General features: G+C 43.4%; 1 non-coding gene across 1 annotated transcript; it reads right to left on the bottom strand.

Moving 5' to 3' along the window:
* Positions 1–3,567: 3,567 nt before the first annotated feature.
* TRNAE-CUC (transfer RNA glutamic acid (anticodon CUC)) lies at positions 3,568–3,640 on the bottom strand. The gene has a single exon. It is a non-coding gene; the product is annotated as a tRNA-Glu (tRNA).
* Positions 3,641–10,861: the final 7,221 nt, after the last annotated feature.

Genomic DNA, 10,861 nt, shown 5'->3' with positions numbered 1-10,861 from the left:
CATACTGTTCTCCATAGTGCTTGTACCAATTTACATTCCTACCAACAGTGTAGGAGGGTTCCTAGAGTACTACTTGTAGTAATGTCATCTTTCACATGATCAAACATTACCAATTATCCTCATAGGAATTAAAATAGTAATGACTGCTTTAGACTCCCTATAAATGCTAATCATAACACAACGAGGTAAATATATACATTACATTAATAACATCAAACCATCACCGACATGAGAAAATGCCCTTATAACTCTCCACCTCTTACCTCTTTTACTCCTGTCACTTAATCCCAAAATTATTTGGGGGCCCCTCTACCATAAATATAGTTTTAAAAAAACCCACTAGACTGTGCATCTAGTAACAGAAGCTCAAACCTTCTTATTTACCAAAAAAGCATGCAAGAACTGCTAATTCACTCCTCCATACCTAACAAGATGGCTTTTTCAGACTTTTAAAGGATAGTAGTCATCCCTTGATCTTAGGAGCCAGAACACTTGTGCAACTCCAAATAAATGTAATAACCTCATTTGCCTCTTTCACACAGTTACATGATTTATTTTAACACCACCAATTATAACAACAAACTCTAACATCTATGAAAGTAACATATATCCATCCTACATAAAAACCACTATCTCAGAGGCTTTATTACCAGTCTCATCCCCACAATATTATTCATTCACTCAAGCCAAGAAATAGTGATTTCAAACGGACATTGAGTCACCTTCCAAACCTTCAAATGATCACTTAGCTTCAAAATAGATGACTTCTCAGTAATATTTGTACCAGTAGCACTATCTGTTACATGATCTATTATAGAATTCTCAATGTGATATATGTATACGCAGACCTGAATATTAACTGATTTTTCAAATACTTACTCCTCTTTCTAATTACAATACTAATTCTTGGTACTGCCAACAATCTTTTCCAACTTTTCATCAGAGGAGGAGTTGGAATTATATCTTTTTTTACTGATTGGATGATGACATGGCCGAGCAGCTGCAAATCCAGCTGCCCTTCAAGCAATCTTTTTTTTTTTTTTCCTGCGGCCATGCCGTGGAGCTCGTGGGATCTTAGTTCCCCACCAAGGGATCCAAGCAGCCCTGTCAGTGAAAGCATGGAATCCTAACCACTAGGCCACCAGGGAACTCCCCCCGCCAAGCAATCTTTTATAACCGCATGGGAGATACTGGATTTCTTATATTGATAGCATGATTCTTATTCAACTTAAATGCATGGGATTTACAACCAATTTTTTTTTTTTTTTTTTGCGGTACGCGGGCCTCTCACTGTTGTGGCCTCTCCCGTTGCGGAGCACAGGCTCCGGACGCGCAGGCTCAGCGGCCATGGCTCACGGGCCCAGCCGCTCCGCGGCATGTGGGATCCTCCCGGACCGGGGCACGAACTCGCTTCCCCTGCATCGGCAGGCGGACTCTCAACCACTGCGCCACCAGGGAAGCCCTACAACAAATTTTTATACATAACCTAGACTACCCAAACTTACCTTTCATAGGACTTCTTTTCCAGCTGCAACTGAAAAACCCGCCCCATTTGGCCTCCCCCCTTGAATTCCCACAGCAAGCAAAGGCCCTACCCCTCCCATCCCCTCCCCCGCCCCCAGCCCTACTCCACTCAAGTACAAAAACACAAGACTGGTAACAGCATTTTTCTACTTATTCTCATTTACCCCCTAGTAGAAAATAACAAGTTCCTTCAAACAACAGCATTACGCTTAGGAGCAATCACCACACCCTTTACAGCAACGGGTGCTCTCACCCAAAACGACATCCAAAAAATGGTTGTTTTCTCCACTTCCAGCCAAGTAGGCCTCATCATAGTAACAATGGCATGAATCAACTTCATTGAGCCTTCCTGCACATTTGTACACGCGCCTTCTTCAAAGCCATATTGTTTCTATGCTCCGGATCCATGATCCACGATTCAAACGATGAACAAGACATTCGAACAATAGGAAGTTTATGGAAAGCCGTATCTTTTACCGCAACATCTCTGGTCATTGGAAGCCTCGCGGGAACAGGAAGACCCTGCCTCACAGGTTTTCATTCCAAAGACCTAATGATGGAAACTCCTGACGCGTCATATACGAACGCCTGAGCCCTGTTAGTCACTCTCATCACCGCATCGCTCCCAGCTGTCTACAGCACTGGAATTCTTTTCTTCCTGCTCCCAGGGCAACCTCGCTTCTCTACATTAATTATCATCAGTGAAAACACCTGCTCTTAATCAATTCCATCAAATATCTATTAGCCAGAAGCAACTTCACTGGATTCGTTCTCTCCAACAATATTCCCCCACCAACAATTCCACAAATAACTATGCCTCATTATTGGAAATGAACTGCCCCGGCCGTGACTGTGTCAGGTTTTATTCTGGCCCTTGAAATCAACCTGACTACACAAAATCTAAAATCGAATTATCCTTCAAACCTCTTCAAATTCTCTCACCTCTTAGGATATTTTCCAACTCTCATGCACTGCCTCTCGCCATACTTAAATTTATCAGTGAGCCAAAAATCAGCCTCATAGTTTTTAAAAAAAAATTTATTGAAGTATAGTCGATTTACAATGTTGCGTTACTTTCTACTGTACAGCAAAGTGAATCAGTTATACATATATCTACTCTTTTTTAGATTCTTTTCCCATATACGTTATTACAGCATACTGAATAGAGTTCCAGTAGGTCCTTATTAGTTACCTACGTTATATATAGCAGTGTTCCTTTGCCTTTTTTAAAATATTGAGTATTTTCTTCATTTGAGAGTTCTTAACATATTATAGATATTACCCTTTGTAACATGCCTTGGAAATATCTTCTCATATTCTATGAATCATATTTTAACTTTGCTTCTGTAGTTACCTCAAGGTCAGAGATGTTCTCTACTTTCTAAAATGTTTAAGGATTTGCATCTTATATTTAGTACTTGCTTCTGCCTTGATTTTTGTGTGTGGTGTGAGTCTCTCATCCCCTCTGATTTACTATTTCAGTGAGTGACTCTGCTCCTCTAATAGACAATATTGCCCTCGTCATTTACCAGGTTTATGTATATGCCTGGGTCTCATGCTAACTTTCTTGGGCTATTTTTCCCCTTGCTCATACCACAGTCTTGATAAAAATCTTAATATCTGATATGGCAAGTTCTAAATTGTTTTATTCTTGGCACTTTTTTTAATTTTAAAGACTTTTTAGAGAAGTTTTGGTTTACAATAAAACAGAGAGGAAGATTACAGAGGCACTTTAGTTTTTATTATGAATTCTTAAGACAGATTTGGCAAGTTTCATTAAAAAATGAAAAAACCTTTTTGATTTTTTTCTTGGAATTGCATTAATAGATTCATTTGTGGAAAAATGATTTATTATTGAACCTCACAGTCACGAACATAGGATCTTCACTGATTTAGGTCCTGTATTGATTTTCAGTACAGTTTCATGGTTTTCTTCATAAAAGTCTTGCCCATATTCCGTCAGGTTCATCCTAATTTTTGTAGCTACCCAGAATGGGATCTTTTTCTTTTTTTGGCCGCGCAATGCGGCTTGTGGGATCTTAGTTCCCTGACCGGGGATTGAACCCGGGCCCTCGGCAGTGAGAGTACGGAATCCTAACCACTGGACCACCAGGAAATTCCTCAGAATGGGATCTTTATTTAAAAATTACATACTCTGATTAGAATTGTGGAACAAGGATGGGGCTAATTTTGATTACTTTGTATTCAGCAATGTTGCTGGCATCTTTTTTTCCCTCTAATAATTTGGATTCCTGTAAGACATCTCACATTCTGGATTTATCTGTTTGTGTTCTTGTGTTATTTATCTTGTTCCTCTATTCCTAGTATTTCCTCAAAACAGAAAGCAAGCTCTAAAGTCTTGCTTAAATTCAGGTTAGGCTTCTTCTTGTTTTAAGCGTTTCTTGTAGGTGATCAGGCAGTGTGTACCCTGACGTAGTGCCACTCTTAATGCACACTTAATCAGTGGGTTCAGGTGCTGACAGCCTGACTCCTCCCACTGTAAAGTTTCCCATTACCTTTTTAGCTGAAAAGTTTCATCCATTGACCTTTGTCTAAATCTGTTATTTTAGTAAGAGTTGCAAAATGGTGACTTTATAATTCTGTAATTCCTACCACTTTTATTAACTAAAATTCTTCAGTAATACTGTTACATTTTTAGAATGCATATTTGATTTTATACAAACATATAAATTTAATCAGTGTTCCTACCCACCTCCCAAACAAATCTGACCTTAGAATGAATGCCCATCAGTTCTTCCCATCTACTGCATTGTTGTTGCCTAGTCGTTTAAATTTATCTTGTTTTAACATCTCCCTCAAGTTAGCTATTATTGTTGTTTTATGCAACCATTGCTTTTTTAGACTTGCCAATGTATTTTATTTTTTCCTCACCATTGCCTCTTTACATTCTACTTATTTTTGGATTCCATTTTCTTCTCACTCAAGGGTTAGTTGTCCTTTCAGCAAGAGTGCCCTTACACTTAAAAAATAGCTAAGCTGGATGGTGAATTCTAGATTGACAGTTTTTGTTTTTTTTTAAATCTCAATCCTTCAGAGATATTATTCCATTGTCACCTGGGCTCTAACATTGCAAAACAAAAATCTGCTGTGAGCCTACATTCATAGTAGGTCATCTTTGGTTCTTCTAAGATTTCATCTTGGCATTTGGTATTGAGTTTCACTGGAAGACATCCAGGTGGATTTATTTTCATGTAACTTGAGAGGGATGTGGTATGCTTCCTTAGTCTGAGGATTGATGTTCTTCATTTCTAGGAAATTCTCATTTGTTTTCCACTTTGAAAGAAGCTCTCCTTATTCTCCCTTTGGATTAGATTCTGCATCAGACATGCGTGGGACCTTCTCATTCCATCCTCTGTAAATTTTTTTTTTTTTATGAGAAATGTGTGTGTTTTTTTAAAACTATATTTATTTTTTGGCTGCATCACGTCTTAGTTGCAGCACATGGGCTCTTCGTTGCAGTGTGTGGGCTTCTCTCTAGTTGTAGCGTGCAGGCTCCAGAGTGCATGGGCTCTGTAGTTGTGGCACACAGGCTCCACAGCATGTGGGCTCTGTAGTTGCGGCACACGGGCCCTCTAGTTGTGGCGTGTGGGCTTAGTTGCCCCGTGGCATGTGGGATCTTAGTGCCCCAACCAGGGATTGAACCAGCGTCCCCTGCGTTGCAAGATGGATTCTTAACCACTGGACCACCAGGGAAGTCCCATCCTCTGTAACAATGAACTCTTTAATATTTTCTAATTCTTTATCTCTCTGTGCTACATTCTGGATGGTAGCCTCAAACACTAATATTTTTCTTAAGCTGTACTTCACGTATTCATTGTATTTTAACTCTAATTTACAGTATAGCAGCTCCATTGAGTTTTTAACTTCATTTACTTTATTTTCTTTAAGATTATTCTACGAAGATCCTAAGTTCTTTTGATGCTAATTCTCCTATTTGTTGGACTTACTGAATCTTCCTCACATTGGTTCCACTGTATCCTTTGGAAGTGAAAACTCCAGGTTTCCAATGGCTCAGCCCTTTTTATTTGATCCTCAAGTTCGACTCAACCACCTGTACACTTGGCCTAGCTTCTGAATACCTTTCCCAGCCACCAGTTACCCCCCTTCCCTCACAGTCAGAATATTTAACAGCTACAAAAAGATTGTTCCACCAGAAGCCAGTAGCCAGTTGGAACCTAATCCTGGCTCTGGACAAACCAATGTCAACCCATTGCTTCTGCCTTTGAAATCCTCTCAAGTTAGGGTTTAACCTAAAATCTACACGGGCAACAGAGAAGAAGCCAGATCTTTGTTTTTTGGCCACACTGCAAGGCATGTGAGATATTAGTTCCCTGATCAGGGATCGAACCCATGCCCCCTGCAGTGGAAGCCCGGAGCCCTAACCACTGGACCAACAGGGAATTCCCAGAAGCCAGCTCTTAATAAAACCAGCCTCTATGGAGCAGGAGGTATAGTTGGAGACCCTGAAGTTCTAAACCCCGCCTTGGTGCCTTCTGTAACTATCTCCACAAATAATGATGCATACTAAGTAACTCCCAAATTCAGTGACTTAACACTATGTATTTAGCTCATGAGTCTGTGGGTCATAGTTTAGGTTGCGTGGCTTTTCTTTCCTTGGCAGGGCTGACTTGAAGTCTGGGCATAGGCTTGCTCTTGGCTGGAAGCTCATGCTTCTGGATCATCTCTCTGTGAACAGGGGAAACCGGTCCTCCTCCATGTGCCTCTCACATCCTGCCAGCAGGCTGGCCCAAACATGTTCTCATGGCAGTGGGAGAAGCAAGAGGGACAAGCCCCAAAGAGAGAGTGCTTTTCAGGTCCCTGTTTTATCCTGTTTTAACATCCCACCCATGTCTCTACTTCCTTGGGCACATGCCCTCACAACGAAGGATGGTAGCTGCCACCCTGATGGGCATCCTCTGATTAAAGGCTATTTTCCCTCAAATGTGAATCTATAGGGGAATACATTCAACTGAATGGAATACAGAAATTCTCTACTGATATGGAAAGATATCCAATTTAATATGACACTGTGCCTCTTGGTACAGATATAAGTAAGGCATATTGGGGGGGATCAAGCAGGTTAGAAGTTGAGTGTGTGCAGTTCCCTAAGCTTTCATTAGCCTATAGTTTGTTCGGGACATGAACAGACTACAGGCAGAGGGGGACCCCACCCCACAGTGCTCCCATGTGTATGTACAGAAGGTACAGGGGGCACTCGAGTAGTCATTCAACTCTCAAAGAATGGAAGCTCTCTGGAAGAGCAGCCTTATTGGAAAAGGAGACCCTCAAGAGCCCAGGGGCTGGACAATCCCACTCCTCGGCATATATCCAGAGAAAACCATAATTCAAAAGGATGCATGCACCCCTATGTTCATTGCAGCTATTTACAATAGCCAGGATATGGAAGCAACCTAAATGTCCATTGACAGAGGAATGAATAAAGAAGGTGTGGTATATACAATGGAATATTACTCAGCCATAAAAAAGAACAAAATAATGCCATTTGCAGTGACATGGATGGACCTAGAGATTGTCATACAAAGTAAGTCAGAAAGAGAAAGACAAACATCGTATAATATCACTTATATGTGGAATCTAGAAAAATGGTACAAATGAACTTATTTGCAAAGCAGAAAGAATCACAGATGTAGAAAACAAACTTACGGTTACCAAGTGGGGAAGGGGAGGTGGGATGAACTGAGAGACTGGGCTTGACATATATACACTACTATGTATAAAGTAGATAACTAATAAGAAACTACTGTATAGCACAGGTAACTCAGTGCTCTGTGGTGACCTAAATGGGAAGGAAATCTAAAAGAGAGTGGATATATGTAAATGTATAACTGATTCACTTTGCTGCCCAGCAGAAACTAACACAACATTGTAAAACAACTATACTCCAATAAAAATTAAAAAAAACAAAAACTCAAAGGCTGGAATCAGTATGTTTTTCCATTGGGCTAACTCAGACCTTTAGAGTCATCTCTCCAATAAGCTACCAAAATGAGGGAGGAAATGAACCTCCAGGGCCATCCAAATCTGTCTTAATCCACCCCTGGCCCTGGGGCCCTGCAGCTGGGTTAGATGAGGGTGACATATTCAACATCACGAGAACTAGAAGATTAGGGGAAGGACATTTGAAACTGTTGGTCCATACTTGTAAAAGGGGGCAAAAAAAAAGTTACTCATGTCCCCTTGACCTCCGTGTATTTCTGGGGTCAGACATGTTCACACCTGATCAGTTGAGATCTGTCATCCCCTGCCAGGGATGAGCCATATCATCCTCCTTTCTGGACTCAGGAGTTGCCATTTTCCAATGTAAGTAGACAGTGGGCAGAGGAGGGTGGCCATAGAATACCTGGGACAAAGCGTCCAAGTTTGTCTACATAGATTTGAATGAAATGAAACATCCACCCAGTCATCTGTTGAGGTCAAAGCAGGTGCAAGAGTCCTTGAGTACCTAGGAGCTCAGGTAGATAGAGGCGGTAATCACCTTGTGCAAGTTGTAAATAGGTGGAGACAGACCAGCTGGCCCTGGGGAAGTCATCACTGAGGACTCTGGTATAGTTGGCAAATAATACAAGTCTTTGCAGTGAAGAGTTGCTTGCGTGATTTCTCACCGGGCATCTCAAGCTTTATGGTGGTTGCTTACCCATGGTGGACTTGAGCACAGTCCACTGGTCTGTGGTAGAGGTGATGGCCACACATGTTGGCTTTTTCCACGTATGTTTGACTCAACACTTTTCTCTAGATGTGGTTGCTTCATCTAAACATACATATAATGTAAATATTGAGTCTGTAATTAGTTATGTTTCCAAGGGGGATGCACCCAGTATGTGGTATGTCTTTACAAGTCCAGTCCTGGGTGGCCCAAAGACCTGACCATTACAGCTAGGCCATTAGTGACAACCCATGAGCTTATATACAGATATTGTTCATTAAGTACGGGGGGGGTGCACTCTGGCTAGAAGTCCCACCTTAAGTTCAGCTCATCACAAGGGGCATCCATTGCTGTGAGCCATCGGCCGTTTGCTCTCACTGAAAGGCTCTAGCATCATAGAGGACCTGCTCACCTTGGAGGTCAGTGGGCTCCTTTGTCACTGATTCTTGGCAGCTGGCCTTCATGAAACCAGCAGCCCAGTAGGGAAGACACCTGTTTGTAAAGTTAGTTAAAGGCTTAGGGGCTGGCCTTAATTGGAAGATCCATGATATTTTCATGATAGAACTTTCCTACTTATGGAATTTAGTTCAGAATTGCAGGATGTCAAGTTGGAGGCTGTTTTGATTAGAGCTCAGTCATTCTCACAGTCACTTCTCAGCGGCAGGAGAAAATTCTCAAGTTCAAAAGCTCAGAGTCCCAGGAGAACTGGAGGAGTGGGCATTACCAAAGGCCCCCTTCAGCTGTGCGGTTTGTCACAGACACCTGTACTTCCTCTAGGTCTGAAGGAGACAGAGGTGCTAGGGTAAGGCGTCTTTCATTGCTGCCCAAACGGCTTCCAAGATTATTGGTTATTTGGGGCCCTCATTCAAAGGTGGCCACATGTCTGATGACTTGGGGTGGAGGCTGTGGGAATATTTCCAGGTTTGGGATGTACTACTGTCTCCAACAGCCAATATGCAAAGTGGCCAGTTTGGGAGTGGGACCCCTTTTTTGGTAAGCAGTGGCTACGACAAAGTTTGTCCTTAACTGATTGTGAAATGTCTCTTTGGCTGTGACGCAGCTCCCAAGATGGTTAGTTGGAAGGCAGGTCACTTGGATTTTGTCCTCATTGAGAGGCCCATCTTTCATCAGCTGTGCTCGGGTGATGCAGCAAAGTAGTTTTCTCTGTGGAGCCATTACAATGCCTGCATACCCACCAACAGTTCACATGACACCAGGTGTGTCCAAACCACTGATGCTCTCTCACTGGAGAATTCAGGGCAATAAGTGTGCTGTGTGCTGTGCGAGGTGAAGGCAAACTGATTCCATCTGTCCCTCACCCCCCCACACCCCCATTTAAAAAATAAAGTGTTAGCAGTACCCCAGGCTGCAAACTAAGGGCCAGGTATGATGGCAGCAGCACCTCCATCCACTTTGGAGACGTCGGGCACTGTGGAAATGAAATTGGCCACCTTCTTATTTAAGCGCCCAGAGTCCACAGTAAAACTCCCAGCTTCCATCGGCCAGACAGCGGGGTGCAACTTCTAAGGAAGCTTGGAAGCTATGCGAAGCACCCCTGGCCTTCCGAAACCTTGGGTGAAAAGACCTTGTACCTCTTCTTCCCCCAGGAAAAGGCACTGTTTCAAATGCTCGGCGAGCTTTATGGGGAAACCCTGTCCTCGGCTCTGCCTCTGACCCCCTTACATGAGCCACCAACAGTGGACGCAATGAACGGATCCCGTGAGCAGGTTCTTACAAAAGAGCAGTAAGCACAGTCCAGACCCAAACCAACCAACCAAAACCCCACGAAACTACAGGCAGTATCTATAACAGAGTTTAGGAATATGTAGGGCTTCCCCTTGGGTGGGGATGCATCCCACCCCCCGATCCTATACCTGAGTCTTGTCCCTGCTTGTCTCGTGGCTGTAGTTTATCCGGCCTGAGTGGTATCAGCTCACGCTGAGTAGTTCTTTGCTGCATAGGAGCCGTGGACTCGCTCCAGGTTTCTGCCTCTGCTGGTCCGCTCCGCCCGCCCCTTTAAGGCTGTCAATCACCTGACTTGGCTTTTAGTCGTAAAATAGATGCATCTGTGCAGGAGTTTTCCTGGGCTGCCTTCTTCCTGGCATTCAGTAGCCTCATTACCCAGGATTTTTATTTGGTAGGTGACTCACCTCTTGTTCAAACGACTCGATCATCTGAGAATCTTAGTGGCTTTCTGTCCACCCACTTCTTGGGGTCCCTGGCCGTTCACTGCCCCCTTGAGGCTGTGTATTTTCTCTCCTTGGATGAGTCAGATGCTCAGAGCTCTGGCCACTGGGGCCGCCAATCTCCACTATCGCCTTCTGAGGCTGCCCCTGAGTAAGGCTGTTGGTGCAGCCGCCGCATATTGTCGGCTTGTAACCACAGATCCAGATGAACCATCTACGTGGGCAGTGAAGCCGGAAAGGAGAGAGAACCAGCCAGTAGGAGGATGCGCTGCCGAGTGGACCACCCTGTGTGATCATTTGCATGGTCCCACGGGACTGTCCTTGGAGACACTGTATAAAACGTGCCTCAGGACAGTCTGTCCCGGGAGAGAAGCAAGACAAATGTATCCACTGACTCCTATGTCCCATTAGCCAGCATCACCCCACGGGGCAGGAACTCCTGCACCTGCGGGCTGGACACCCCTGG

Source organism: Neophocaena asiaeorientalis, unplaced genomic scaffold, assembly GCF_003031525.2.
Source record: "Neophocaena asiaeorientalis asiaeorientalis breed wild unplaced genomic scaffold, Neophocaena_asiaeorientalis_V1.1 scaffold332, whole genome shotgun sequence".
NCBI lineage: Eukaryota > Metazoa > Chordata > Mammalia > Artiodactyla > Phocoenidae > Neophocaena > Neophocaena asiaeorientalis.
Note: the sequence above shows the minus strand (reverse complement) of the source record. Positions and strands in the feature narration are given on the sequence as shown.